At 33.9% G+C, this 27976-nt stretch overlaps 1 long non-coding RNA gene across 1 annotated transcript in view; it reads left to right on the forward strand.

The window, feature by feature from the left end:
• Nucleotides 1-27976, forward strand: part of LOC141390976 (uncharacterized) — a 90462-nt gene that overhangs the window by 48746 nt on the left and 13740 nt on the right. The window contains exon 2 of the long non-coding RNA XR_012409535.1: nt 20922-20976. This is a non-coding gene — a long non-coding RNA (uncharacterized lncRNA). The remainder of the gene's footprint in view (nt 1-20921; nt 20977-27976) is intronic.

Here is a 27976-nt window from a genome sequence, read left to right on the forward strand (position 1 = left end):
TTTCATGACGATCGGTCCATAACTGCGGCCTGGAGTTTGATTACAATTTATAATGGACAGACGGACACACGGAAGGACGGACTGACGGACGGACACACATCTCAAAATCGCTTTATCTCGTCGAGATGTGAAGAATGGTATACCACATTGGGGGTCTCCGACGAATATTTCGCGGTGTTACATGAATTTTTACCAAAACAAACTTATAATACCCTTTTCCACATTGTGGTATAGGGAATAACAAGTAAAAAGTCGGTTTTATACCCTCCACTATAAAATATTTATTTATTGAATAATTAGTTTCATTTTCTGTCCGCAATAGTTGGTGCAAAAATGTTTCAACCACAGATACACCAATTATCTGAATTATCTAATCTAAGCTAAGAAATGTGTTCAACCTGGTAAAAGGCATCTATGCGGCTATATCAAAGTGTGGAAAACATATATGCAAATTATATATTATACTAAGTTAAAAGTACAATTCACAGGATATTTACTATCCTCTGAAGTGTTGTCTATTCATCCCATTTTGTTGATCCAATTGATTCGTTACATTTTTGCAAACAAAAGTAAAGTTCTATGACAGTCGAATTAAGATTGGACCTTTAACCTCTTTCGTCAGAAGTCTTACTGGTCTTCTCACAAAGGTCTATTGCTATTCTCATCTTTGTGAGAAGTCATCCTTGTCTTCTATTAAAGACATTGCGGTCTCTATGGGAAATCTTACTGAATACCCTGTGACACAAAATGCAAGCTAAGATCTGGGGGAGGAAAATTCCTTTTGGGAATGAAAGTCCCAATTGAGAACCCCAAAGGATCCCATAGTTGAAATTTCTGAGTCATGACATAATGATTTTTTTGATTGACCCTCATCATCCATTGGGAAACTAGCTTTATATCTCTATTTGGAGATATTGTTTCATCATTTTTAGATGACATGTTTTCAGTTAAATAGAATGAGGAATCTTTCTGTCGAATATGCTGTCCTTCTAGCTCAGTTCCTTCCATGTCCTTGAACTCAAAAAGTAAAACAAAATGAAATTTTCTACAAAAATGTTCCACCGAAAATTATATGTAGGTTTCCCATTTCCAAGAAATCGATATTGTCACGTTTTCATTGTCCTTTATCAGTTTTACCCGTTACTTTCTCAAAAAAACCGTATGTTTATGTATTTCGGTAAATTTCGCATAATCTATTACATATATATCAAAGGACAATAAAAACATGACAATATCGATTTCTTGCCCAGTGCACCGACCCTACATAAAATTTTCCTAGCAACATTTTTGTAGAATATGTTCATTCACGAAATCTCATCGTTTGCTAATTTTTCAGTTCCAAAAAACCTCCATCTGCCTACGCGCTGAATGGTGTACACAATATATCTCCAATATTTTAATAAAATTATCCACTCCACACCAAAGTTCAAAATTTGAGCGCTGAATTTTAGTTTAAAGGGTGGTCTATTTATAAATTTCATGCGATTTATACGCATAGAATATGTGGTCAAATTTTTAAGTCGATCGGAACAATATTGCCTCAGTATGAGCGTTGGATGGGAACAATTTATTTTATTTTGTATGCAGCATATAAACTGTGTTTTTCTCGAAATTGGCCACAAAAATATATATGACAATTGGTTTATTAGTTTTCGAGATAGAGTTGGCACCGCTTTAATAAAAACAGGGCCTCAAAACTTCGTAATATTTTTCTCTTTCAGATGAAGAAAAAATCTGCCAAAAAGTTACGTAGTTTTCTCGGAAAAAACCATGAAAAATGGCTTTTATTGAGAATTACAACTGGGGGTCTCCTTTTACGGCTAAGCACACTAAAATGTTGGCTTACATCCAGTTTGAAACTTGGTCGTGAATTGCTTATAGTTTTTATTGCATGTAGTCCTTACGATTTGTATTGCCCCATCATTTTCCCATATTGTGAAAGCTTAAAGATTTTCTCACGCGGATGAATTCCGTCCAGAATATACTCGTGCAAAAAGAAAGGAAAAACCGAAAAAATTTTTCTAACTTTGCTATTTTTCAATGTAAGATTCTGCAGAAACAGTATTGATATGTTCGAATATATTCGAACGAATGCCCTTTCTAATGAATATGTAAGGAAAAACTAACACATTAGCCTATATAGGCCAAAATATAGTAAAAAGTTAAAAATTTGTGCACATTTTATTAATTTTAAGTGGTATAGGAATTCACTCTCGGAATCGACCCGGAGTCGGAGTCCTAAAAAAAACTCGACTGGAGTCGGTGTCGGAGTCGAGCCAAAAATACCTCTACTCCGAAACCCTGCTCAAAATACCGAAAATTGGGTGGTACCGTTATATGGGAGATATATTAAAACAAAGGCCTATGTTGGCGATATTTGGCGAAGATGTTTCATGACCACAGAAAACCTCAAATGTCAAATTACAGCTCAAATACCGAAAATCGAGAGGAACCGTTTTTTGGGGGCTATACCAAAACATGGACCTATGCAGACGATTTTTAGTGAAGAAGTGCTAGTTCGATAAAAAATTTTATCTAAAAACCTCAAAATACCGAAAATCGGGTGGTACCGTTATATGGGAGCTATATCAAACATAGGAAGCTTAAATGTCAAATTAAAGCTAGTTCGGTACCGTTATATGGGAGCTATATCTAAACATGGACCAATGTTGACTTTATTTCGTGGAGAAGTTCCGAAACCACAGAGAACCTCAAATGTCAAATTATAGCTAGTTTGATTAAAAACTGTAGCTTAAATCCTCAAAATACCGAAAGCCGAAGGGTGCCGTTATATGGGGCTACACCAAACCAAGGACCTATGTCCACAAGTTTTGTTATATAATTTACTTGACACTTAGGAACCCTAAATGTCAAATTATAGCTAATTCGGTCTGAAAATATAGCTAAAAACGTCAAAAAACCAAAACGTGGACCGATATAGCCCATCATCGAACTTGACCCGCGTGCAAACAAAAGACGCAATTTTTTTAAAAAATTTCAGCGTCCTATCTTAATTTTTATGGATGCTAGAGTGATTACCACAGGCAGGGCAGACATGCATAGATCGACTCAGAATTTTACCCTGATCAAGAATATATATATATATATACTTTATAGGTTTGTAAGTTTGTTTTTCGAAAAACTCATGTAACACCGGGAAATTGAAATAGACCAAAAACAAAAGATTTATTCAATTTCGTAGCGGTTCTGTAGGTCGCAATAGTAGTCTGATCGGCGGTGATGGGTTTACGACAGAGAAGAATTGACCAGAACTTTTGTGCTAAAATTGGTAAAGTTGTTACTGAAATTACTATATCTTTATTTCTGGATGCTAATTATGTTGATGTACGTGGTCAGATAACAGAGTTACATCCTAGTATAAGCAGGGATCCTTAAGATTTAATTGTGGGTAGTGTAACCTTAATCACGCTAGAGATCGCAGTTATAGTTCAATACTGACAAATGTTTGCATCAGGTAATAGTTTTGGTCAAGGATAGTGACAATAATTGTTGATAATGATTTGGCGTGTAAAATTTACCATAACTTTTGTTGGAAAAATATCCAAATTTAATGATTAATCAGCAATTTAAATTCTGGCGGCATATTCGGACAACTTACGAAAACTAGACTTGAAAACCAACTCTTGACCTCACACTTGATGCATATTATATCAATGTAGCAGCTAAATAAAGTTATAATAGTCAAACATCACGGTGCGCCTGAACCAAATTTTTATGGAAGGTGCTTTCACCTGGAAAGTTTTTGCAGATTCTTAATCTACAATGTTCATAGATAAAAAATCAACAAAATCGCCAACGGGATTTTTAAACTAATTGCGTCAAAGTTCACATTATAGGGCTTTTTTAGGTTGCACGATTTTGCTTGGAAACCGATTGACCTATTGAAATGGGACTAGAAAAATTTCACTGCTACAACATTTTCTTTAGTCCCATTTCTCTACGACTTGCGGTTTCCAAGCAAAATCCTGAACAAACTTCCCTGGTGTAAGCACCTTCCATGCATGACATTGTTTTGTAAGGAGGTGATACATACAGTTGTCCTAATTTCGACTTCTATATCTCAAAAATGGTAAAACCTAGGAAAAAGTCCTAAAGGTCAATCTTGTAGAGAATTTGCACAGCTCCAGCATTTGTTCAATCCCATTTCAATGGGACGATTTTTTTTAATTTTTCTCGTCTATGATTTTTCACGGCTATGTAAGCACCAACAACTTAACTTAGCCCCCATAGAATAGTACCTCCCAATTTTCGGTATTTTGAAGCTTATAATTGTTCCACAAACATCCCATACGGGACAAGGGGACTCCTATCTTATCAATGAGTGCACCCCGATTTATATTAGCTCAATGATGAGGGACCTACTGTTTATTGTAGAGAAGTTTTACATGGCTGAAATACTCAGGAAATGTCGCCAACATAGCTGACCGTTGAAATTTTTTATGTTACCTGAACGGGGAATCGAACTCACGACCTTTAGAGTGCAAGGCGGGTGCGCATACCATAGCACCACGGTGGCGCCCGTGGTTATGGCCACAATAATCCATCGAAATTGCTGAATTTTGGTATTTAGTCATCGCTGGGGGTACAAAACTTTCCACCTGAAATTTTTAGGTATAGGTCGACGTTTCGATATAGCCCCCACAGGACGGCACTATGAATGCAGGTCCCTTATCACTGATTTTTTAAATCTCTGTTTCTGCAAAACCGATGCTGTATAATTTTTTCGTTGCTGTGGAAATAGCAAGCAGAAAACTCGATAAAATACGCGATAATTTCAAATACAATTTTAGGCGATTTTCCTACTTTGGTATTTCTCGTAACACGCGAGAAATTAGATACGTATCGTAAAAACCTAAAATGTGCAATGTCGTAAGAGGTAATCGAATGACAATTGCATTTTAGACCCGAAAAATATGATTTTTAAAAAAATTTTCGCACAAAATTTCCGCATTAGGATGCAGATTTTTAGGAAGCTGTACAGACTACATTCACAGTATACGTATCAAATGACCCAGAATCGCAAGTACTATAACCTATAAATGATTTTTTTGTTTGCGGAACGCAACTTGAAGGAAATGTCAAAAACACTGTAAATCTGGCTTAAAAATGTCAGCATCATGATAGAAGCAGATCAAATTTTGAAAAGTAATGCATGAAGGAGATGATGATAATGAGGAAAATCTTGAGAAGTGTGGTTTACTCACATATCGTACGAAAACAAAAAAAGACAAATTGGTTTCAACCCATTTTTACCCATTTTTACCCATTTTTTACCATAAATATCGGTATTTTTGTAGAAAATTTACTTATGTTGAAACTGATGTATTTGGTATTGTAACTCGCGAATTGTTGTAAATACGAAAACTTTTAAAATCATTTAGGTAATTTTTTCAAAATAGTCGGGCTTAATTTGAAAAAACAAAAAACAAAATTGCAAACGCTATCCCAATAAAAAAACGCCACAATGCTTCAAATTGAAGACACTGGCACGACGTGTGTTGTTTTTGCTGTAAAGCAGACCAACCAAATTTTGGTGTGTGCATTGTTATTGAAAAATAACTTCGGTGGAGAATATCCACAAACAAGAAACAAGGGAACTGATGAGATCCAGTGGCGTGGATCGAAACTATAGTATTCCCTGCCTTACCCCTTTGCGAACAATGCCAAATCTTTTCCACTAATAAAATAGTTGTTTTAAAATATTAAAACAACAACAATGGGATTAAGCCAGACTATTTTGAAAAAACAAAATTGCAAACGCTATCCCAATAAAAAAAAGCCACAATGCTTCATCATTTAGGTAAAATAAACTGTTTTAGCACTATTCACCGATGGATTTCTTAAAATTATAATTTGAGCGGAAGCTGTGGTCGTATTAATGAAAAAAATAGGAAAAAAATCGTTGAAGGAAACGAGTTTTTTTAAGTCAATTTTCAATTAGCGGCTTTACAATACAATGTAGAGTATAATGTTCAAAGAAAAAGTTAACGAATACACTTCAGAGATGAAGATTCTAATGTATGATTTTTTAATATAACCACTGCATCAATCTCAAACGGATGCTGACATTTAGAAGACTGAAAAATTTGGTTTTTTGAATTTTTGATCTAATCGGGACGCGCAACTGTACTCGTTTAAAAACTGATTATGAGATTGTAGTACTCGCGATTACGCATTTTTTGATGTATAACTCGGGCGTGTGGCCTTCATAGGTTCACAACAATCTCAGCTTATATCGAAATTTTTGTGCGTACATTTTTATAAAAAAAACCTGTTTTTTTGATTCAAAATTTGCAACTGCCATTAAATTGTCGGTGAAACCCGCGTGAACTTAGTTTTTTTACGTTCTGAAAAATGTGTTTGAAAATTGCGTGCATTGAAACGCGTTTTGGAAGTGCAAATTTTACTGAAATAAATATATAATAAATAAATAATAAATAGAGCTATATGCCTGTTTAAAATGTGCGAAAACATATATTTCAAAACTATCGCTAATCCGGAGATACAATTGATTTTTTCTAAAAATTAAGTGCGATGCTACATCCACGGTTCTTGATGGATGGCAATGAAACGACATCAAATGATGTATTTTTTAAAGGTTATCATCGAAATCGGATGCGCATAAAAGTAAAATGCACTTCGTGGAAATTATGACCATCTAACTGTATTTTGCGCCATAGCAGACGCTACATCGTGGCCGCAAATATAATTTCACAAACTGTACACCAAATAAAAGGGAAATCGGATGCGCATCATGCCATTTTCACTATTACGCGGTTTATATGCGTTTCAAATGTTGTAATATTCAATATAACATTATTTTAATGTTATGCCACAATTGGAATTCCTTGTGATTTAATATAATGTTCTAAAAATAAGCGAAAAATTTGTTGCAACGGAATATCATCATTATTGCGTGAAATTTGGACGAAAATGACGAAGAACTCAAACATTTTTTCTTCAAACTTTCCTATAAAACCAAAAAAAAAAAAAAAAATAGAATAACATGATTTTTATTTTTTTTTTCGTCATATTTTCTTTGTATTTTTGCAAATAACATGAATACTATAGCTCCAAACTTCACGACTTAGTTTTCGTTTTATTCCCCACAATGTCTGGATGCTGCTATAATTTTTTTTATATATTTTTTGAAAGTATAAGCTCTATTGTTTCATAAATATGTTTGTAAATACGTGAAATTATTTAACAAATTTAATTTTTCGCGAATCCATTGAAACTTTTCGATTTTTTTGCATCATCGCAAAGGGTGCGAATTCAGTTAACGATAATAGGATATAACAGCTTACTATATTAAGCCGCGATTTTTTTTTGGATTTTTTCTAATTAGCATAATTAAAACAGTCATATCTTTTGCGCGCAACGATCAAAGTTGGTAACGAAAAGAGATTTGGAATGACGATTTTTTTCTTAATCCATGTACCAAAAATCAAAATCAATTTTTTTTTTGATTTTTTTGAAATGGAATATTTAATTTGTATAATATACAATCACAAGTCGCGTATTTTAAAAGGATAAAACTTGACTTCAGCTATGTTAAATTACCAAATATATTGGTGATATATGTATATTTATAGGGTCACCAATGATTATTTTAATGCGTTATAAACGGAAAACACTTAATATAGCCTCCATACTATGGTGGAGGGTATAAACCAATTTGGTGGCTATTCCGTGGTCCTATGTCAGCAAGTTTAGGTGGAAAAGTTATTTGGCCACTGGTAACCGTTAATGACAAATTGCTTGACCACACTTACCCTAAAATTCCGAATTTCGTCCAATTTGGACCGAAATGTCGACCAAAACTTCAAAATATATAGTAGCTTTTTCAAAACGATGATCGATGTTTATATCTTAAACAAGTTCAGCCGGAACCTTGGAAATACCGAAAATCTGGGGGTTCTGTTCTATGGGGCTATATCAAAACTTGCACCTGTATAAATCACTACCGGAATATTTTATACGATAAAAGAGGAAAATTTTCAGCTATTTTGGTTGAATAATGTTTTTATTATCTTCACACTACCGACAATCTGGAGGTAAAGTTAAATGGGGACTAAAACATAACGTTTATTCACTAGTGGAATGTTTTATATCCCGAACGAATGCCAAATACAAAACACCAGTCATTTCTGTGGTATAATGAGGCTAAAGCTTTTAAAATAACGAGAATTGAGGGATATCGTTCTATGGGGACTATATCAAAACATAGACCGATATAGCCCATATATACTCTGAAACAAAATATAAATCTATATATATAAAAATGGTGTAAAAAATGTATAGTAATTCATGAAATGAGAACGGCTAGGCCGATTTCTGTAAAAATTTTTGTCAGTTATTCGCATTTTCGAGGAGAAGGTCTTTACGGAAGAAAATTTTGGAAAATCCCTCTGGAAAAGTCGGAAAATTGGAAAAATCGAAAATTGAGTTTTTGTATGAAATTTTATTCCTTAACAGCGAGACGAAGTTCGCCGGGTCCGCTAGTCTAATATAAATACATTAATTTTTACAAGTTGATGTCGGTAAAATGTATTCTTTTGTGTGAGTCTGTACATGGTGACTATAAAATATCATACTTCATTCTATTCTATTTGACCTGACCTTTCATTTTTCTGCACAAACAAAACGTCTCTATTTTCCTTTGTTCTGAAGGAGAAGATAGTTTGTTGTTCATTTGCCTTTTGTTTGGTATGACAGGTCCTCTTATATTATTTTTGCAACAAATCCTGACCTTTATTGGGACTTCTTCTTTTACACTGAACATTGTCTTGATCATCGTCATCCAGTCAGCAGCAATGGTACTTACTACTACCACATAAAACCATTACCCTGCCACTTGATGATGACTTATTGTGGGGTAGTGTTGTGAAGCCGTCTCTATATACAATTGTGTGGTGTTCTCTCTCCATTCTTAGTTATGTTTCATTTCCTGCAGACTTTGTGGACATGGAGGTGTGTAGTGTTTTTTCGTATCTTTGTGTATAGGTATGGCTAAACTTGTCGATTCGTGAAATAAAAGAGAATAAGTAAGAAGAGACACAGACACACAAGTTACTGTTTTCCTCTAACTTGTCTATAATAAAAGCTTCAACAGAAGAGCCCTTTTCGCTTCAACAGTGGCCACGTTAATGTGGTTTAACGCTGAATGGTTGGATTTCCTGGGAGAAAAAATAAAAACGTTTATACGGGTTAGATGAAAAGTTTATATTTTTTCGAATAAATCTTAATTTGGTAAATCGATGTTATGGTCTTAAACATGAAGAAACGTTAACAAGTAAAACATCGTTGTATACCCTTCAACATAAAATATTCGGAACTAAGATAGAATAATTAATTTTCTTTCCTATCCACAATTTCAGGTGGAAACATTTAATGAACACTGATACCGCAAATGCCCAAATTAGGTCAGAAAATGTCTAAAATCGTGCAGCGCCTTTATATGAGAGCTATAACGTGTTGGCAATTTTTGGTGACCACTGGAAACCTCTAATGACATGTTACAGATTTATCGGTCAACAATGTAGCTAAACTCCTAAAAATACCTCTAATCGGGAGGTACCCTTATATGGGGGATTTTGGTAAAAAATGCTACTAAAATTCTCAAAATACTGAAAATTGTAAGGTAACGCTGTATGAGGGCTATAATAATACATGGACCTATTTGAAAACAATTGGTGGAGAAGTTATGTGACCACTGCGAACCTCAATGATCAAATGACAGATAGTTCGGTCACAAAAAAAGCAAAAATCCTTAAAATACTGAAAATCGGTAGGTATCGTTACATGAGGGTTATACCAAAACATTGATCTATGTTGAACATTTTTGGTGGAGGTTATTTGTGGACAATGGGAACTCCAAATGTTATATTACAGGTAAATCGGTCAAAAACGTACCTAAATTTTTAAAAATAAGGAAAATCGGGCCGTTCATTATATGTAGACAGCGGAATCCCATGCAAATGCATATATGGTTAGGATGGTCGTAGAGAAAATCTGATTAGACAGAAACTCGTTTTATCACAAAGTAAAACGAACTAGGCCCAGAAATGTTTGCATATTTTGCACATCGTGCATGTTTTGACATATCTTTACATATTTGCATAAAATGAGCATATGCAAAACCATATGCAAAAATATATACAAGGATTTGTGGTCTAAATATCCCACCGAAATGGCTGAAAGTTGTTATTAAGTCTTCGTTAGGGGTACGAAACTTTGTCCGCATAGGCCCATATATTCATATAGCTCCGATTTTCCGTATTTTGAAAGTTGTGGCCTCAATATCCCACCGAAAAGACTGAAATTTGGAATTTAGTCTTCGTTGGAAGTTATAAAACCTTCCACCTGAAATTTGTCGGTGTAGCTCCTCGCCGTCATATAGCCCCCATAGAACGGTACCTCCCGATTTTCGGTATTTTGAAGGTTGTGGCCTCAATATCCCACCGAAATGACTGAACGGTACCTCCGGCTTTCTGGTATTTTGAAGGTTGTGACCTCAATATCCCTCCGAAATGGCTGAAATTTAGTTTTAAGTCTTCCTTGGGGTATAAAACTTTCCACCTGATATTTGTCGGTATAGCACGTCTTCATATAGCCCCTATAAAATGGTAACTCCCGTTTTCTGGTATTTTGAAGGTTGTGGCCTCAATATCCCGCCGAAACGGCTAAAATTTGGTATTAAGTCTTCCTTGGGGGTAAAGAGAGAGAGACCCTATAAAGTATATATATATATTCTTGATCAGTGTGAAATTAGAAGTCGACATAACCATGTCCGTCTGTCCGTCCGTCTGTTGAAATCAAGATACAGCTCGCAATTTTTAAGATAGAGCTTTGTAATTTGGTATAGAAGTTTCTATTACTCGTAGGATGTTTGGTATTGCAAATGGTACACGGTACACGTTTTGATATAGCCCCCATAGAACGGTACCACCCGAGTTTCAGTATTTTGAAGGTTATAGCTTAATTTTCACACCGAAATGGATGAAAGTTGATACATAGTCTTCGCTGGGGGTATACAAGTTTCCCCCAGAATTTTGTTCGTATAGGTCCACGCCTTCATATAGCTTTCATAAAAGGTACCTCCCTATTTCCAGTGTTTTGATGGTTGTGGCCTCAATATTCCACTGAAATGGCTGAAAGTTGGTGTTTAGCCTTCATTTGGGGTACTAATCATTCCATATGAAATGTGTCGGTATAGGTCCACGCCTTCTTATAGCCCCCATAGAACGGCACCTCCCGATTTACAGTATTTTGAAGGTTGTGGCCCCAATATTTCACCGAAATGGCTGAAAGTTGGTATTTAGTCTTCACTTGGGGTATTAAACATTCCATACAAAATTTGTCGGTATAGGTGCATGCCATAATATTGCCCCATAGAACGGCACCTCCCGATTTCCAGTATTTTGAAGGTTGTGGCCCCAATATTTCACCGAAATGGCTGAACGTTGGTATTTAATCTTCACTTGGGGTAGTAAACATTCCATACAAAATTTGTCGGTACAGGTGCATGCCATAATATAGCCGCCATAGGATGGTACCTTCCGATTTCCAGTATTTTGAAGATTGTGACCCCAATAATTCACCGAAATGGCTGAAAGTTGGTATTTAGTCTTCACTTGGGGTATTAAACTTTCTTTATAAAATTTGTTGGTATATGACCATGCCTTAATATAGCCCCCATAGGACGGTACCTTCCGATTTTCGGTATTATGAAGGTTATGACTTCAATATTGCTCCGAAATGGCTGAAATATGGCATTTTGTCTTCGTGAGGGGTACATAACTTTCTCCCGGAAATTTGTAGGTACAGGTCCACGCCTTAATATAACCCCCATAGAACGGTACCTCCCGATATCCGGTATTTTGTTTATTAACAGATTGTTAATTTCTATATGGGATTCGACAGGAAACATATTCAAACTAAGGAAAGCAAAAAATTAGATCGAAATATTGGAAGGTGTGAGCATGGCTTGCTCCTAATGTTCCACAATTTTGGAAAATACGTAATTTTTACAAATTTCTGGAGAAAGAAACAGCTATTTCTCATAAACTATAACAGGTATTTTGTTCAGGCTAGAAAGTGTATATTTACACATTTATACGAACAAAAATGTGCCTCATCGAAACAACGGTTTAAGATCCCAAGTATGTTTGGACGAAATTTGTTTCATATAATTTGGAGTCGATTTAGCCATGAGCGTCCGTCTGTCCGTATATCTGTCTGTCTGGTGCGCACGATAACTCTCGAACGGATCAAACGATTCGAACAAAGTTTTGGGTATCGTAATATTTTCTCCAAACTTAGTTAATGTTCGAAGATGGTCCTTCGGGTACCTCCCCCACAAAAGCTCACAATTTGTCTGTAAAATGGTGTGATCGATAACTCTCGCAGTGAGCAATCGATTTGGTCCAAACTTTGCACATCGTATTATTCCTTTCAGAATATACAGTAAGTGTCAAAAATGTTCGGTTTTCTATTTCACCAATAATAACACCTCAGTATTTTAGAAGTCCATACCCAATAACCAAAAAACCAAATACTTAAAGAAATGTTGGTCCTGTGGCAATTAAAAAATGTGTGTAACATGGATCCATGGCAACCTATAAGTGAGAATAACAAAGAAAACATTGTTAACCCTGTTTTCTAAGCGTCAAAAATATTCAGTTTTTATAACGAACTTTTTCTGCAATATTAGTAAACATATTAATAATTGCGAACAGAATCTTTGTGCCTGTGTGCAAAAACATCATATTTTATAGCAATTTATTAAAATTTAGGGCTAATGTCCAATTTACATTAGCAACTTTTTCGTCATTTAGAGCTGTTTCGTCATTTATTTGCTAAAACAGGCAACATTTTGCGTCATTTACCATACAAAAATAATTGACGATAGCTGCGTCATTTATTCTAAACAACGCACGAAAACACCATACTATTATATGCAACCCTGCTTTTTCGTCATAAACTACCAAAAAATGCAACTGTTTTATGATGTCTTTGTTTGTTTGTGTGTGTTGTAGAAAAACAAAAATACTCAAACGATGACAAAAGCCCAGTCAGCATTTTTTGAAAATTTTAATCAAATTCGAGTCTTTTTTGATCCGACTGCACGATTAAAAAGCTAGAATATGAGCTCATTTTCTGATCATAAATGACTCCTTTGTCGGTAGGAAAACATAACCTCAGGCGACTCTTCTAAACAAATCACAAATGAGTCTTTTTCGAGTCGTATTTCAATCATTTATTGGTGTTTTGTTGATTAATTTCGGACCCTTTTTCGAGTCTTTTTAGAGTCATGTTTATAATCATTTATGAGCCTTTAGGGAGTCATTTATGAGTCTTTTTGTTAGACGAAATAAATTAAAAAAAATTTCTTTTTATTCTTCTTTGTTTCTTTCCTATGTTTTATAGTCTTTTCTGCTTTGTTATGTCTTTTAATTATCCTTTATGTTGCTTGGTGGTTAGTATACTGCTTCTTCATTTCACTTGGCAAAACCTGTTGTGTTGTGTTTGTACCTTTAATATTATACGTTACATTTATATCAAAATTTTGTAGAAAGTGTATATGAGAATTTTATTTTTTTATTTACAACCAAATAAAAATAAAACAAAGCAATCAGTTTTTAATCACCTAACTGTTCAAAATATGATCAGAGTATACATAATTATAATCACTTTTCAAACACCTGTATGACCCTTTTTTGATTAAGCATTTTTCAATCTTCCAGATGATCAAAATGTGACAATAAATAACAAAAAATTGTCACATTTTAAACACCTCAATGATTTATTTGTGATTGCTACACATTTGTTGTTGTATTTTAAATTGAACTCTTTTTAATCATTACAGGGAGTCACTTTCGAGTCCCTTTCTGATCACACAAGCGACTTAATCAATTTTTGATCACCAAAAGGACTCTAAAAAGACTCCTCAATGTGATTTTTGACAAAACAGTCTTCTAAATGCTATCTGGGAAGTGAAAATAAATGGTTAAACAACTTGCTAAAATTATGTTTTTTGTTTTTGGAATTAATTTAAGTTATTTGATACACATTTGTGTTGAAATTCCTATTTTTCTGAATAAATATATTGTGTGCGTGTGTTTGTGTTATTGTATATGTGTGTATGTGCGTAAGCAAATGACGCAAAAAACAGATGTAAATGCACTTCATTTGATTCTAGGATTTCGTAAAACGAAATCATTTAATGTGCATATGTAAATTGGACTTAAGGAATAACGCTATACTAGAGAAGAGTAAAACTGGTTATATTTCATTATAAAAGGAATTTTTGCTTATTTTTGAATATTTAGTCGAATATAGTTGAAATAATGTGCAAAAGTCACGAAAATATAGAAATAATAGATTTCGTGAAACACAAAAGCCAGTCAAAACCAAGGACTGGGAGGGAAGGTAGACAATCTCCTGAAAAATTGCGGCTAAACATCCCTTAATTTTCTTAAAATTAGCCACCGAGTCCTAAATGACTTTCAGAAGATAGAAAATATCAACTTACATTCCAAAAAATCAGAAGGTTAAAGCTTCTCACAGCCATGTATCACATCATAAGTCATTGATAAATGCATGTCTCCTAGAATCTCCTTTGTACGTTTTGTATTGGAGTACACAGAAAGGCCGAAAACTTGGTGGTATACTGATTTTCCTGCTTGGGCATTCAAAACTAACTCTATTTCTCCAAGTTTCTGATGTACATCAAGTTTTGAAGGTACATCAAGGCGAAAATTGAACTAAATTTTTGGTTACGTAAATAAGCCGATGGTTTGTGATGTGTTACAAGGCCACGAAAGCCTTTATCCTTACGATTTTTTGAAATGTTAGTGCATATTTTCTATCTTCAGAAAGTCATTTAGGACTCGGCGACCAATTTCAAGAATATTAAGAGCGGTTTAGCCGCAAATTTTCAGGAGATTCCGCAATCTTCCCTCCCAGTCCTTGGTTTTGGCTGGCTTATGTGTTTCACGATATCGATTATTTCTATATTTTCGTGACTTTTGCACATTACTTCAACTATATTCAACCAAATATTCAAAAATTAGTAAAAATTTCGGTTATTTCTGCAGTTTTTATAATGAAATATAACCAGTTTTTTCTAGGATAGCGTTTTCCCTTAGCGCTAATAATTTCTATAAAATATAATACTTCTGCACACAAGAACAAAGATTCTGTTCACAATTATTAAAATGTATACTAATATTACAGATAATGACCTGTTTGTTGCCAAAATATTTAACAAAAGTTACAAAAACCGAATATTTTTGACACATTGAAAACAGGGTTAACAACATTTTCTTTGTTGTTCTCTCTTATAGGGTTGCCATGGATCCGTGTTACATATATTTTTTAGTACCCACAGGATCAACATAATAGTTGTGTTCCAGAACCTGCAAAATAGTACTATTTAGTACTACTTTGAAAATTTGTTGAAAAAATGCGTTCCTGTACTACAAAAAAGGCAATATTTTCTGTTCTCTTTAAACAAAAATGGCTCTGAATGGCTTTCTCTTCTACTATTTCCTACTACATACATTTGGTTGTGTAGAAAGTGGTAAATTTGTCAAACAAAATATTTATCATTTTTGAAGGGAAAATAATAAATAAGTATTTTGACTAAAACCATTAAATTTTGAATTTAGCACTGAAACAAGACTTAAATACAATTACAAATGAAGTATTAACTGAAATCAGCGATGTACGTATTAAAATTTGCAGAAAATTTCATTAATTAAACACATTTTCTTGCAGTTCAACGAAATATTTCAGTTCAATAGTTTGTAACGAATTCTTTGTGAAACGGAATATTCCAAAACTGCAAAATCCACCGTCAGGTTTGAAATAAAAACACATGTCATTCATTGCCCTAAATACTCAAGGTCGTAGTCTTCAACGTATCCCTTTAAGTTGTTTGGAATTCCAAATGACAAGATACTTTCTCTTTGCTAAATTTACATCTGATATACCATTTCTCCGTTATGCAAAAGCAAGAATTATTCTTATAACCACTAAAGGATCTGATCGATCGATCAGAAATATATGTGAGAAAACAGTTTGTACAAGTTGTCCGTTATTCCCCGTCCAAACTACCGTGACCACATACACACAGAAAATAAAGACTGGCTTCTATAAATAAGTTGGTGGTTTATTTTAAATAAAATTGAGTTAAATTCTTTAAATCTTCATATAATGCATTAAATCGGGTGGTACCGTTAAATCATTGGAATTAACGGTTATTGATTTTTTTCCTGAGGGAATATTATTGTTTGTGCAAACTGAAAGACCAGCAGAATGACGTTTGGAAAAATTATTTTTCAGCAGATTCGTCGCTACTGATGCCCTTGATGATTTAGCACTAACTCATGTGTGATCATATGAAAACGTAGAGTGGTATTTGCAAATGAGCTTTCAAATTAAACAATTAAAAATAAAATAATTTCATACAAGTTTGTTTATTTTTATCTTATGTTTTAACATGACGTCTACCATGTTTTGTTTTTTGTATCTGACACATTTAAAAATGTTCACAGTTTTTTCCGTTCCTGTACTTTTTGAAAATATATCTGCTCTGAGAACAATTTAATCAGTTTGCTCTTCTACTACTTTTACCACTAAAAAAGTTCTGGAACAAAGCTTTTGTTAATTATTTGGTTTTTTGGATATTGGTTACGGTCTTCTAAAAAAACTGAGGTGTTATTATTGGTGAAATTGAAAACCGAATATTTTTGACACTCACTGTATGTTATTCCTTTCAGAATCGAATATGGACTATATTGGTCCACTCCTTCGGGTACCTCCCACACAAAAGTGGAAGTTTAAGAGCTCCTCTCTGATAGTTTTGAAATTTGTTTCAGTAAGTTGTTCTTGCGGCTCCCTTTACAACGGTAAAATTTATTTCTTGCGTCTAATAGTTCCAAGGAACCCAGACGGCACCAACCAAAATGGCAAATCCGCAAGATAATTCTCGCAGGCAGTTTCTGATTTATCTAGACTTTGCACAAGATATTATTTCATCCAGTCATGTATCAGGTTGGATCCACCGATTCGAACCAAATTTTTCGAAGGTGGGCTATATCGGTCCATCCATTTTTTTCTTGCGCAAGTCCATACTTCCTGAGATATTAGCCTAAATGTTCCAAAAAACCTTGACGGCAACAACCAAAATAGAAAATCCGCAAGAAAATTCTTGCAGGGAGATTCTGATTGGTGCAGACTTTGCACATCATATTATTTCATCCAGTCAGTATCACGTTGGAATATGGGCTATATCGGTCCACTCCTTCGGGTACATCCAACACGTTTTGGTTCTTTTTTCAGTAGGTTGTTCTAGTGGCCTCATTTTTCCGGTGTAAGTCACACTTTCTGCGATAATGGTCCAAGCTCCAAAACCCTCCCGGCACATACTAAAATGGCTATTGGGCAAGATAACTCTAAGGCCCGTTATTACATCCTTTCTGTAGTTAAATATTGGCCGGTATCGGTCAGATAACCCATTTTTTATTCTTACATGTTTGCTTTAAGAATAAGTGTCAGAGAAATTAAAAGGAACTTTGTGTTCCTTTTAAAATTTAAACTGCGCCCGAGAGTATGCTGCACCAAGAGCAAGAAAAAATTGTCAGCAAATTCAAATCAACCAATCAGGTTTGAGAAAACTTGAGGTATACAGATTTTTTTGCTTGATATTGCCATATTTTTACAAAATATAATATTTAGTTTAAATGGAAGATGTAATAACAAATCCCTTGTAATGCGAACTTTATTCTTTATTTCTCTTAAAGTAAGGTATAACAAAAATGGAATTTAAAGACAACATGTAAAAACGGGCCTAAGACTGTTTCAAAAATTTCTTTCAATCTTAGTTTAACGTAATTTAATATTTCGAGTCCTCTATGAAGAAGTTGGTTACTAAAATGTTTGATACATGTCAATGATTTGGTATTGACATTGATTGATATTTTAAAGCAAACTCGTGATACAAAATTAATATATGTATGTATGTGGAGTTATTGCCTTTAGGAGTCGTTTTAATAATTTACCGTAGCTTTTACACGTAGTGAGTGAGTTTTGTACCGGTCACGCTCCGTCCGTTTAACACTTTTTTAAATTTTTTGAAGTTACATGGGTAAAAATGTGTTTTTTTCCATACCATTTCCCTAACAAATTATAGCTTTTTCACACAAATGGAAATTTTTATAAATATATCAGTTTTTACAAGAGTTTTGTGGAAACCCAAGGAGCATTTTTTCAATTTTGAAAAAAATGGGTTTTGAAAAAACAAAATATTTTTAGTTTATTTATTGGTGTTTGACCTTTTCTAAAGTAGTTAGAAGATATGAAAAACTCAACAACACACATATTTTGATGCAAAATATGAAAAAACTCAAAAATTTAATTTTGCCCTTGAATTCCTCTGCGACCGCTAAACCGAAATTGGTGACATTTGATGTTTCAGAAGGCTGAAAGTATTATCTGTCGAACAATAAAAAGAATTATGAAAATATCTTTATCCGTTCAAAAGTTACAGAGTTTTGCCAAAAAAACGATTCTGAACCACTATGCGACGCTACACGAGCAAAAGTCAAAATGGATTTGAATGGGGTTCTATAACAGGACGTGTATATCATCAACTTTTTCTATGCAGCTTTCCAACAATTTCAAAATACGGCGAACATGGTGTGTCAGACATAGTACGACAATGAATATGGAGGCGTTTCACATCACTTTAATATTTAGGAAATACATATATACGACATTACACCTTTTCAAAGCGCATGAAGAATTGCTTTTCCTTTACCACTGAAGGACTTCATCAGAGCCTTTTTGAAATCATTCTTTTCAATTGCATTGCTAATTTTATGCTTTAGCAATCACCTCGCGCACTTCATCGAACACTTCGCGGGTTTTCAACTAAAGTTGCTGTTGCTATCGGATTGAGAGTGAGAATCACCATCTAACTTTGATCTAACTGAATCCATTACACCATAATAAGGCATATAAAACCATTCATCAAACACTGTGAAACATTATCCGCAGTGTAATTCTCGTTTCTTTCGAAATAGAAGCTATATTTTAAAAGTTTAGAGAATTGTTTAGAAAATTGAAATATCCACGTTAATATTTTTCAAGTAAAAAAATTTCAACAACACTAACACAAATAAACCACATAGCAATCGTTTCAAGCTGTCAGCTCTTTGGGAAATATCCGTTAGTATGTATGTGTGTTCACTAAATTGTGGTGAATGTGTAGGCGCTCATGTGTAAAAAGTAATGGCAGTTATTTAGGTTGAATAATCAAGGAAACAATACCGAACTTCCTTAAATCCTTCCATCCACATTAACTCTTATATCTCCTATACATTTATATGTATGTAAGTGTTAATTGTCAAGCGATGAAAGGGAAAAACTTTTTAAAATAGCGATGAAAATAATATCGAACTTTATACCTTTTCTTTTGTTCGTCGTTGTGCTATTTTTTGTTTAGTGTCCGGTGCATGATAGAAGGGGAACTCTTTCTTTCTAAATTAGTTCATTTGCTGTTAATAATGATAAGGTTAACCAGTGAAATGATAGTTGACAACATTATTATGATTTATTATTAGATTTATTCAACAGGCCATGGAGGATTCTTTTCATATATATTTTTCTTTGGAATTTTACGCAAGAAATGTAAGAGTTCTGCTTCAAAAAAGGTATTGCAGGGATTTGCTTATACATACACTGAGACTGACTTCGAAACCGAGCCACGACAATTTTTTAGGGGCCTGCACACACACTAATAGAAAAATGCTTCGTTGTATCAATGAACGGGTTTCATTGATTATTTTCAATTGATGCTATGAAATGTTACATTAGTACAATGAAATGTTTCGTTTATGATATGAAACCTTACGTTACCTAAAATTTAATAATTTTTGGTTTCATTGCAGAGGAAGAGCTTCGTAGTTACTAATTATTCATATTAACTTCAATACAGTTCGGCCGAACTTAACGCCGGTCTTACTTGTTCCAATGTAGGTCATGCATTTAAGATTATCCACTCCTAATGTGAGCTGCCCTCTAGCGCCTGACTTGAAATGGTGGGTCGAAGACAAAAGCTGCCCTAGAATATAGTTTCTATGGATATACAAAGTATAGCTCTGTTATCTAACATAGTAATTAGCATCAATGGAAAAGTCAAAAATCTTTTATCCATATGTGATTTACGTGGTTGGTACGTATCTTCTAAGAAAAATTTTACCAATTTTCAGACAAACATGTTGGTCTATAAAACCTGCAAAGGAATTATTTTTGTTATCAATTTTTAAGTTTTTGCCACTTCAAATACTTTCCTTATATTCACATAAACGCATCATTGGTAATACAAAATGTAACCCTTTAAATTTATTTTATTCTTAAATAAAAAACGAGAGCTTCCTTTACATTCTCAAAATAAAATATGCCAACAATTTTGCACTTTGCATCAATTTATAAATAAATTTCATGGAAACAGTCTTTATGGGTCGCTTTCAGTTATTTAAGTTGAATGAAAGTGGAAACAAGCCAGCATAGCTGCAAGTTTTTAGCTTCATTCAAATTCATTCTGTATAATTTTTTCTTTGTTTCCATTAGAACTTTAGTGCTCTTGCATGTTCGATGGTGGTAACCGTTGCTATTTTCGTTGTTTATTTAATTTTGCATTGAATTCTTGTGTCTTTCTTAATTCGTTGTCATTAAAATACAGTGGGTTAAAGAGGTGTCAATTGTACCCGATATTATTTGAATTTCTTGGAATAAGAAAATGTGTCCATCACTTTCCATAACCTTGTTATACTCGCACATTCTATTTATTGTATCAATAATCATTTTATATATTTTCTTTTCTTTTTCAGGAATATCCGATATTGCGAATTAAATTAAGAAGCTTGCAGAAATAGTGTTAGAAAGGTAAATATATATTTAGTTTATATTAATTTCAAAATACTTAGACCCTAATAAAAATCTATTCCAAATTAAAAACAAGTAACTTAAAAATTATTTAAAACAAGTAAGAAAAGGCTATGGTCGGACGGGGCCGACCATGTGATACCCTACACCAGAACCTCTAGGAATTTGTTATGATCAACCGCCTTGCACGCTGAATGTCCGGATTTGATTCTCAGGCCTGGCCATATCAAATTTTCAATGGTGGCAAAATACCCCTTAATAATGTTGGCGATATTTCCTGAGTATTTCAGCCGTGAAAAGCGTCTCTACAGGTGGCAACTTAGGACATGCCTTTCGGACTCGGCGATAAAAACTGGGTCACATATCAATAACTTAATATGAATCCACTGATATAAGAGAAGCCTCCCTTGTCCCTATTTGGATGTTTGTGAAACAATTATATAAATTACTAGCTGAACCCGGCGCGCTTTGCTGCCCCGACTACGATAAAATATAATGGAATGCCATAATTATATTAGCGTTTTTAATATTTTAACGAATAAATATAGGAGATATGAAGGAGTTATATCAGCAAAAATGTCTAAAACCGTCTTTTCCATTTAAAAAAAATAAAAAAAAAATTTTGATACTACATCTATGATTTTTGGTACATAGATGAAGAACAAAATCGTCATTCCAAATCTGATTTCGTTACCAACTTCGATCGTTGCGCGCAATAGATATGGCCGTTTTAATTATGCTTATTAGAAAAAATTCTAAAAAAATCGCGGCTTAATATAGTAAGCAGTTATATCCTATTATCGTTAACTGAATTCGCACCCTTTGCGATGATGCAAAAAAAAAAAAATCGAAAAGCTTCAATGGATTCGCGAAAAATAAAATTTGTTAAATAATTTCACGTATTTACAAACATATTTTTGAAACAATAGCGCTTATACTTACAAAAAATATATATAAAAATATTATAGCAGCATCCAGACATTGTGAGGAATAAAATGAAACATAAGTCGTGAAGTTTGAAGCTATAGTATTCATGTTATTTGCAAAAATACAAAGAAAATATGACGAAAAAATAAAAATCATGTTATTCTAATTTTATTTTTTTATGGTTTTATAGAAAAGGTTGAAGAAAAAATGTTTGAGTTCTTCGTCTTTTTTCGTCAATATTTCGCCCAATAGTGAAGATATTCCATTACAAAAAATTGTTCGCTTATAGTTTTCCTATTGGCGAATATTTTTAGAACGTTATATTAAATCACAAGGAATTCCAATTGTGGCATAACATTAAAATAATGTCATATTGAATATTACAACATTTGAAACGCATATAAACCGCGTAATAGAGAAAATGACATGATGCGCATCCGATTTTGCAACACAGCGAATCAATCCCTTTTATTTGGTGTACAGTTTGTGAAATTCCATTTGGTGACCACGATGTAGCATCAGTTGCATGTTAGGGTGCAAAAAACAGTAAAATGCCCATAATTTCCACGATTCTCCGGATTCGCGAACTTTTTTCAATATCTGTTTTCGCACATTTTAAATATGCGTTTCGCTCTATTTATCTAAGTAGGAATAACACATCTAAAACGCGTCTAAATACGCGATATTTTCAAAAACATTTTTTGCAGATTTTCGAAATTTGAGGGGTATCATATCCGCCGATCTACTGGATGGATTTAGACGCGCAAAGGCTTGTTAGATTCAGAACGTAAAAAAACTAAATTCACGCGGGTTTCCACTGAAATCGAATGGCATTTGTAAATTTTGAATCCAAAAAACTGTTTTTTTTTTTTAGAAAAATTTACGCATAAAAATTTCGACTTTAAGCTGAGATTGTTTTGAACCTTTGAAGGCTACACGCCCGAGTTATACATCAAAAAATGCGTAATCGCGAGTACTACAATCTCATAATCAATTTTTAAACGAGTACAGTTGCGCGTCCCGATTAGAGCAAAAATTCAAAAAACCCAATTTTTCAGTCTTCAAAATGTCAGCATCCGTTTGAGATTGATGCATTGGTTATATTAAAAAATCATACATTAGAAACTTCATCTCTGAAGTGTATTCTTTAACTTCTTCTTTGAACATTATACTCTACATTTTATTGTAAAGCCACTAATTGAAAATTTACTTAAAAAAACTCGTTTCCTTCAACGATTTTTTCCTATTTTTTTACATTAAAACGACCACAGCTTCCGCTCAAATTACTATTTTAAGAAACCCATCGGTGAATCGGGCTAAAACAGTTTATTTTACCGAAATGCGTTCAAAAGTTATGGTATAGTACAACTGTTCGCGAGTTACAGTACCCCATACCTCAGTTTCAACATAAGTTAATTTTCTACAAAAAGGTCGATATACCTATTCAGGGTTGTTGTGAAGCTACTATGGTATTTTTTTAAGTTTCAGGAGGTAACACTCCTTCGAAAGCCTTTCCGCCTATAAGTATTCCTAATGATTTAGATATATCATAATGAAACATAAATCTTAAGAAGTCTCTCAAAGATATGATACTTAACAGCCTTCCCAACTAAGTCTTCAAAATTTCATTGAAATTGAACATACGTAACAAAAACATTAAATCGACCGAAAATATATATGGGTAGCTATATTCCTATATGAACCGCTCTCGATATAATTTGTCATATTTATTTTTAGACCAAATCCCGTCTTACATTCACATTTTGTGCATAAAATACGGAAAATCAGCCGAAAATATATATGGGAGCTATATTCTAATCTGTACCGATTTCGGTATAATTTGTCCCATTTATTTCTAGAACGAATTGCGTCACGCTTTCCAAATTTCAGTGAAATTGGACATATGTAGTGCGTCCAAATCTGAACAGGTCTCGATAGAATTTGGCACATTTATATTTAGAACAAATTCCGTCAGACATCCCAAATTTCAGCGAAATTGGACGTATATAGCGTGTTTGCTGCATCAAATGCGGAAAATCGGCCGAAAATATATATGGGAGCTATATTTAAATCTGAACCGATTTTGATATAAATTGGCACGTTTATTTCCAGACCAAGTTTCGTCATACATTCCAAATTTCATCGAAATTGGACATAAATAGCATGTTTGGTACATAAAATAAGGAAATCGGCCGAAAATATATGTATGTGGGAGCTATATTGAAATCTGAACCGATTTGAATATAATTTGGTAAATTTATGTCTACATCAAATTCCGTCACACATACAAAATCTAAATTTTTTGGAGGTACATCCGGTTTTGATGCTATATCTCCAGATCAACGCGAAATTTCAAAAAATGATATAGCCTATTTTCATTCCAGACCATGTAGCAATGTACCCTAAACATTTAAGTAAGATCTGTTCAGCGGTTTTCGAGTCTATAAGGCACAAACAAACAAACAGACAGACAAACAAATTTCAATCTTCTAATATATAAAAGGCAATGTGTGTATGTTTGTTTGTTTGTATGTTCCGAATAGACTCAAAAACGGCTGAATAGATTTTCTTGAAAATTTCAGATAATGTTCTGGGAACACCGGTGGTGAAAATAGGCTATATATTTTTTTGAATGGTCGTCGCGGAAGTGAAATATCGCGGTCATCCCAAATGGTTCAAAAATGTATTATTTCAGATAATATACCTAATTTTAGTAAGCGTGACTACAAAACCGCTAAAACACTGGCTTCAATATGTGGGATAACGCGGTCAACGCCATATTTTGGAATACAGTAAAATCCCGATGACTTGAGATGTCACTATATAGAAATTCCGAAAAATCGATTGGGAAATCTTATGAAATTTTGTGGAGTTTTTAGGTCTGAGAATACGTCGTAATCTATTTTTTTTATCCCGCTAAGTGTAGTGACCGGTGGTCCTCCCCACAATTTTTTTAAGAAAACCGCGAAATTCAAGATTCCTTTTTAATATATTGTTTACAAATTGTTTGCAATGCTATGGTAATTACAGTCTTGACCCTGAATTTTCGTCGCGGAAGTGAAAATCGCGGTCATCCCAAAATTTTCAAAAATGTATTATTTCAATTAATTAGAACTGTCGTAAGCTGTTTTTATACGGCTAGGAGTAGTGACCGGTGGTCCTCTCCCACAATGTTTTTAAGAAAATCTGAAATCTTTGATATTTTTGAACGTATTGTTTACAGATTGTTTTCCCTGAATGATCGCGGTCATCACAAAGTTTTCAAAAATGTATTATTTCAATTAATATACATAATTTTAGTAAGCGTGACACAAGAATGATATAAACACTAGCTTGAACAAGTGGGATAGCGCGGTCGTGAGCTATTTTTATACGGCTAGGTGTAGTGACCGGAGGTTCTCCTTCATAATTTTTTTTTTTTTTAGTCTGAAGTCCATGATATTTTTGAACATATTGTTTACAGATTGTTTGCAATACTACTGTAATTACTATCTTGACCCTGAATGGTCTTCGCGGAAGTGAAATATCGCGGAAAGTGAAATATCGCGGTCATCACAAAATTTGCAATTATTTCAGATAATATACATAATTTTGTAAGCGTGCATAAAAAACGCTATAAACGCTGAACACTAAACAATAAGTGGGACAGCGCGATCAACTCCACATTTTGGAATATAGTAAAATCCGGATAACTTGAGATGTCACAAGATCGAAATTCCAGAAAGATCCATTGGAAATCAGACAAAGTTATTGATATACAATACAATATCATCATTGGAATCAGAATACCGCGATCGTGTTCGATTTTTGAAAATATTATAATTACGGATAAAATCTCAAAATGTGGGAAGTGAAACTTCATGAGCATTGATTTCAGTCCTTGGAATAGCTAGTTAAAGATACATTTTTTAAATACAGCAAAATCTCGATAATAACAACTACAATTTATAGAAGTAGTTTTTTTTTTATGAATTATATAAATGTTGCCATACATATCCCGAAGGAACATACATTTCGCTGAGGGGTATTTTACCACTATTGCATATAGAGCGCGAAAAAAAAGCGTTACGTTCGATCGGCCTGAATGAGGTTAAATCCACCAAAAATAGCGAAAATCAGGCGCCACCGTTCTATGGGAGCTATATCAAAACGAGGACGTATACTGAACAGTGTTACTGTTACATACCGAGCGCAAATAAAAAGGCGTGTCTTTCGGTCGATACGAATATTTATGCTCTCTTTAAAATATATTAAAACCAGATTTCAGCCATTTCGGTGTGATAATGATGTTAAATCCTCAAAAATAGCGAAAATCAGCCGGTACCGTTCTATGGGAGCTATATCAAAACGTGGACCTATACCAACAATTCTTTGCAGTAATAATTACGACGCCAACCGAGACCAACAATCCAATATATAGCAATGTTAATTGACGTTCACCGACCATTATATGTGGATCACAAAGTGCTTTAAACTGTCGATTTATGGTGAAGGGTATAATAAAAGAGATTTTATAACTTAAATTTGGGGGATAACTTAAATTGGGGGAATTTATGTCAAAACATTGATTTATATTATAAATTTTCTAGAGGGATGCCTAATTATGGGTGTATCAATACTGGATAGATAACTAAAGTTTACACGGAGAACCCAAACAACGGGCCAGCAACGCGGACCGGGTCAGCTAGTTTTATATATATAGATAGATACATTTCAACAAAATATTCGAAAATTCACATTGATTAGCCCCTCCTGCTACATCTTCAATTTGTCTTTGAATATCAGGTTCCTTTTTGGAATACACCTAAAATAAATAAATATATATACAATGCAATTCGCTATATCTGGTATTTGACATTTGGGAAAATTGTGAGTTTATTGAAGATTTATCGTCCTAAAATTGTGCACTTGTACCTCAAATATGGTTAATAATGCAGTTTTGTGATTTTCAGGGTATTTCGAAAATAGTTCATTGTGGGTACATATTGTGATATCAAAAATATATTTTTTACCGGTAGAAATAACAAATAATGAATAGAAATTCAAATAATTCAAAAAAATTTATAAATCCCAAAATTATTCATATTCAATTACACACTAAAGAAGATAGTATAAATCAGCTGCGCTAACGGTGATATACTCTCAGCCTATGACCAAAAAATAAACAAACTCAGTTATTATGCCGTATAAAAATATATTGATTTTCTATCACGAGTTTTCGTCAAAATATTGCACTTTTCTCAAATTTTGTGTGGGAATACTCTAATTAGGGGACCGATATAGTCCAACAAGACTGAATGAAATAATACGATGTGCAAAGTTTGACCAATCAGAAAATCCCCTTGAGAGCTATCTTGCGGATTTGCCATTTTCGGCCATAACCTCAGGAAGTATGGACTTGCCGTTGAATTGTACCATCGTACAGGTGGCCGCAAGGACAGTCTGCTGAAAATAAATACAAAACTGTTCGAGAGGACTCTTACATTTCACTTTTCCGAAATCTGTGTGGGACGTACCCGAATCTGTCGACGGATATAGTCTTAACCGATCTATATCTGGAAAAATTTAATAATAATATATGGAAAGTGTGGACCAAATCGATTGCTCACTTTGCCATTTATAGTTCACACAATTTTTCGAAAACAATTTTGAACTTTTGTGGGGGAGGTGTGGACCTACATATGTAGCCCATATTCGAACTCAAACTATGTTTGGGCAAAATATTACGAAGTATAAAATTTGCTTATCAGTTCGGTGATCAGTTCGAGAGTTCTCGTGCGCACCAGCCAGCTAGACAGTGAGAGAGACAGGTGAACGGACAGGGCTACATCGACTCCAAATCATCTGAAACTAATTTCGACCAAACATACTTGGGCTCTTAAACCATTATTTCGATGAGATACAACCTTGGTCGTATTTTGTATGTTCCCCTTTACCCAAATTCCTGAGGTATAAAATAGGAGGCGAGGCGACCCCACGCTGCAATATTCTTCAACCTAAACTATTACCTCGTGCAAAATTTCGTGACTATTGAGCTATAATTGCGACCAATTGAGCTATAATAGCGTGTTTA

This window comes from Musca autumnalis, unplaced genomic scaffold (assembly GCF_047663935.1).
Source record: "Musca autumnalis isolate F117 unplaced genomic scaffold, ASM4766393v1 scaffold_1, whole genome shotgun sequence".
Taxonomy (NCBI): domain Eukaryota; kingdom Metazoa; phylum Arthropoda; class Insecta; order Diptera; family Muscidae; genus Musca; species Musca autumnalis.